This window comes from Palaemon carinicauda, chromosome 1, assembly GCF_036898095.1.
Source record: "Palaemon carinicauda isolate YSFRI2023 chromosome 1, ASM3689809v2, whole genome shotgun sequence".
NCBI classification, from domain to species: Eukaryota; Metazoa; Arthropoda; class Malacostraca; order Decapoda; family Palaemonidae; genus Palaemon; species Palaemon carinicauda.
In genome coordinates, this window is record NC_090725.1 from 155,864,865 (window position 1) to 155,870,439 (window position 5,575).

The window sequence follows — 5,575 nt, forward strand, 5'->3', positions numbered from 1 at the left end:
TGTGAGGTTTTAAGGCGTTTCAAGGAAGTGGGGTTGAGACTGTATCCTAAAAAGTATTCTTTTGGTGTTGATATCAGTATATGGGGTATACTATTGACTTGACCGGATTAAGGCCTACTAAGGAGAAGCTTGATGCTATTTTAAATGCTCCTGAACCTAAGGATAATACATTGTTGAGAAGTTATTTAGGAATACTTAACTTCGATAGGAGGTTTCTGACTAATGCAGCAGTTGTTCTGGAACTCTGGAACCGTTGAATGATCAGTTGAAGAAAGACGTTCACTGGTGGTGGAATTTGGAGTACAGTAAAGCTGTCCAGAAATCTGTCTCTGCTAATTGATCCTTCGCTACCTCTAGTTGTGTCTGCTGACAGTTCCAAGTAGGGGTTAGGTGCAGTTCTATGTCAAAAGAAGGATGGTGAGGAGTTACCAGTAGTTTTGGATCTCATACTCTAAATAAAGCCAAGCGTAATTGCTCTCAGACGGAGAAAGAAGTGCTAACACTCATTTTTGTGTGCTCACAAAGTTTCATCATTATCTATGCGGTATTACTTATTCACTGATTACTGATCATAAGCCCTTATTAGGCCTATTTAACCCTAATAAACCTATTTTGGAGATGGCTTCTGGTAGAATCCAGAGGTGGTCTTTGATGCTGCAAGTCTATTCATTTGAGTTGTATCACCGTTCAGGTAAGTCTTTGGGTACGGCAGATGCATTGAGCCAATTACCTCAATCTGTTTCCCCTGAGTCTGTTCCTGTTTGTGCAGACTGGATCCAGTTGGTAAACAAACTAGATACAGCTCCAGTAACTACTAAAGAGATAAAAAGATGGTCTAATAAGGATCCCGTAATAACTAGTGATGCTGTTTCTAGATTGTGGTTGGGCAGAGTCAGTGCAAGATGCGATAAAGCTATTTTTTCCAACTGAAAGAAAAATCAAGCGTTCAACAAGGTTGTCTTTTATAGAGATCTAGAGTGATCATTTCTCCTCAAGGGAGAGAGCAATTGCATCAAGAGCATTTGGGCTCTACTAAAATGAAATAGCTGGCTCGTAGCTACTTCTGGTAGCCTGGATTGGATTGCGACATTGAGAAGTTGTCAGCTAGTTGTGAAATTTGTTTGGCTAATAGAGCTCTACCTAAGAAAGCTCTTCTTCATCCCTGGGATTGGCCTAATAAACCATAGGTAACAGTACATGTCGATTATGCAGGTCTAGTATTAACTGGCTCACATTCCAAATGGATTGAAGTGTTGCCTAGTAAAGACACTAATTCAGTTGCCACCAATAATTTAATTATTAATATCCTCTCTCGGTTTGGGTTACCGTTAACTTTGGTCTTGGAAAATGGACCTAATTTTGTTTCTAGAGAGTTTGAACTCTTCGTAGAGAAGAATGGTGTTCGTAACATCACTTCTGCCCCTTAGTCCTAATGGCCAGGCTGAGAATACAGTCAAAAGTCTTAAGAGTTTTTTGAAACATTGCTCTGGCGAGGACTGGTAAATGAAACTACATAAATTCCTTTTGCAGTACAGAGTATCTCCTCCTTCTACCACTAGGGTGTCTCCAGCGGAGTTGATTTTTGGCAGTAAATTGCGTTCAGTTTTGGATCTAGAACATACTAGTAAATATATTAAGACGGATGCGTTGTCTAAGCAAGAGACACAAAAGTGTCACTATGATGCAACTATTGCTAAAGGTTTCCAAGTGAATCCTGAGTCACCGGTCATGGTACGCAATTATTCAACTGCGTCTAAAGATAGTTGGATTCCTGCAAAAGTGTTAGAGCAAACTGGTCCTGTATCAATTAAATATGAAATAAATGTCGGTGATATTGTTAAATGTCATCAAAACCAAATGATGACTAGATCGCTTAACTTTGTTCCAATCACACCGACTAAGACTTTTTCACATACCAAGAGTATACCTTAGCTCATTACCTATTGTCTCTGAAACTAACGAAGGAGCTGAGGGTGGTACCTAAGTGGAAGTTCAACTGAAACAGACTACTCCTCTACCATGTCTACTAGAATGGTCAAGCCTCCTGATCAGCTTGATTTATAGGGGAGGGGTGTAATGGAGTAATATATTTTATTACTAAGAAGTTTTTCAGTTGTAATTTTCTATTTATAAGAAACAATACTACTGTTTTTAGTTTATAAACTATTTTCTCTTGGTGGACAGTTCTAGTTTGGCGGGAATTCTGATGGTGTTTGTTGTCGTGGTCGCAAGCAGCAACATTCACAGAGATAACGACTGATTTATCTATTCCTATCTTATAACCTTATCCTATTCCCAACTAATATTATCCTTCCCTACCCAGTGCCATGTCTCGTTTTTACTAGAGTGCTACTATAAGATACAGGTAAGCTGTAAGATATTGTTCTATGTATCTGGTATGACCCTGTGTTGGTTCCTAAGAGGTTAGCCTATGTCATGTGTTAGTGTTAGAGTTCTAATTATCCAATGTTCGGTTTTTGTTATTGTATTAGTAGTAGTCTAGTTTACCTAACCTATACAGGATCTTATGTAGTCTAAGCTTGTTTACTATATATGTTAAGGGTTAAGGCCACTACACAACCTGATTAGACCCTAATCGTATATGTACTATGGTGACACAGCCTGACCAGACCAAGCATCGATCGACCAGATCATGATTGAACATCCTCCTATCAAACCATGATCACACGTAGCCTTACCAGTCTATGGGCACAAATTTCCTGACTATTGTCAGGAATATTGTAGAAAAGTATTCCACTACCTAAATATCCTCATCTTTCTACAAATAAATAAAACCATAAAATGTTTAGCTATATTTGATGAACATTGAACTTGTTCAAACGTTTACTTCTAATTTGGCTTTGCTTCTGTTTTCCCGCAATGCCTTCATTAAGAGATGGGCCTAGATCTTCTTTCAGGCTTAAATCTGACCATTTTTCCTTCTTAATTTCCCTTTTCGTCTATTAATCGATCGGAATTTTCAATTTTTCACAAACAAACTTGACAGGGAAGGTTAAATGCTTGTTTAAGAGAGAGAGAGAGAGAGAGAGAGAGAGAGAGAGAGAGAGAGAGAGAGAGAGAGAGAGAGAGAGAGAGAGAGAGAGAGAGAGAGAGCATATCGAAAAGCGCCTAAAAACACATTGTAATCAGCTGAAATAGCAATTATCTTAAGCATGCTGAAAAAGGCCACCCAAAACACTTATCATGCTTTATCACCCAGGTGTTTAGTTCACACGTATTCAGTATCATCGAAAGTTTCTCTTTAACACTTAAATGATTTATAGCAAGATTTAGACGAGATTTGCAACTTGGATATCTTATCTGAAACAAGACTAAACTGAAACATAGATATGAGTGCTTTAAAGAAATTAATGCTCTAAAAAGAGTGAATCATAATAATACTGTATTGTATTATCTATAACAAAGCTGCAAGTTTAATGATTAGATTTAGAAATCAAAAGGAAACGAGAGATTTAGCTGACATTTTACAGGGCAATTCATAAAAAGCGTGGAAATAAATTAAAAAGAATTAATAAGAAATCCTTTTTAGAAAAAATTAGATATATTAACACTTCTTTCATTGCAGTACAAAAGAATGAATTTGTTGAAAAAATACTAGCAAAAAATAAATACACAAGCTAGCTTCTTCACTTGAGCAAAGGTCTGCAGCGTTTCCTAAAAATAACATTAGCCTACCCATTTTATTCTACGGTTTCTTTAGGTTAACTCAATAATACAGTTTGGATACTTTCATAAATATCGTAATTAATATAGACTCTTTAAGGTCATATCATAGAGACTTATCATTCTATGTACATGAAAAAAAGCCCAACAGAATTTGATAAGAATGATGTTTCTTGCCTGTAACTGCCAATTTCGTTGGAGGCTTATATTGGTTTTCATATTATTACCCAAGGCCAGAAGAATATATGAGAACAGTTCAGTCAACCAGAGCACTAAACGTATCCCAAATTGTACACAGGCGGGGATTTAAGTGGTGTGACGTATCCACTAGGAAAAACACAGGGCTCACTTATTTAGTAGTGGACGGTGGGGGTGTAGCAGGTGTTAGGGGAACATCTGTGGGTGCCTACGTTTTACTTCTATTAAGTGGGACATTAAAGGAAATATGCCCAACTCCTGTGCACGTGGACCTTCAAGAGACTGGAAATGAGATATAGAAAAGAGAGAGAGAGAGAGAGAGAGAGAGAGAGAGAGAGAGAGAGAGAGAGAGAGAGAGAGAGAGAGAGATCACAACCTTTTTGGCGCCAGCTTTTTGGTGAACTAATTCTAAGAAGAATTGGTGATCTCCGGTGAATACAAACTTTATAGGAAGAACAATGGTGCACATGAAAACTTTTTAATAGCTGACAGTGGTCAATCAGACGATAGAATTCTAATTTTCGAAAAACAGTTTAATGGAAATTTATTGGTGGTCTCAGGAAAAAAAATCAAAAGATTTGAGATGTATATTATGAACAATTGGTTGCTGATTATGCACCAAGACAAAAACTCCTTAGATATGTGAAAGCTGATGAGCGCACTTTGAATATTGTGCGCCTATTTGGTGAGAAGGAACCATTAGAATACTTGCGTGATTTAGCCAACCATTACGAGATGCATTCAATTACTGAGTTTTCATTATCAATGTTTTATGCTTTAGCATATATATTTTACTGAGTTTTATTTGTTATTGTATTCTTTTGTATATATGTTTTAGATGTGAATAAGAGATTAGAGTTTTCATACCAGTTTAATATAATTCGTTTACTCTGTTTTAAATTTAATTTGGGTGACAAACTGTGGTGGGCCCCCCCCCAAAAAAAAAAAGAAAAAAAAACCGTCGCCAAGAAAGCTGGCGCCGAAATTATGGGGGTAAATAAAGAAAGAAAGAAAAAAATTAAAACGGCGAGAAAACTGAGCTAAAAAACGCCCGACCCTTCCTTGCAATGACGTCGCTACTTTGCTTCCTTTGTATACATGTTCAACAGTACTGTTAAGTAAGCAGAAAACTCGTACACCAAAACAAGTGTTAAACGGTTTATTGTTTACTGGTGTTGGTCTTTCTTCACTTGTCTCCTGAGTCTGGAAATAGGTAAGAAAATACATGTAGTTGCCAGTGTCGACGGCTATTTTTCACATTAAAGAATTTGCAAGTTATAGAAGCCTTATTCATCGAAAAAAATTAATGTTCTGCTTATTTAGTGGATTTCTCCAAGTGAAAAAACAACATGTCTCTCCTTGTCTGTATCGTGTTTTACAGGGTAAATAAAGCATTTATGCTATTTGCCCCCCCCCCCCCTAAACTGACACCCACAGCTAAGCAATGTCATAATGACAGAGACAGAAAAACCTGATTATCAACGGTACAATGTTTTGCATATTACATAACAAAGATAAACCTTTAAAGGTAAAAAAAAGGCAACGTTTCCTAGTGCATATGTTGCCTACATACCGTATCAGGGAAAATTTCAAAAGGCAATCGAAAGGCCATCTGGACGTGTTCACCTGCTTATCCTTATCTATATTGTCAAAACGAAAAATGTCTCGACTGCGGGTGGATGTGGTGGTAGAG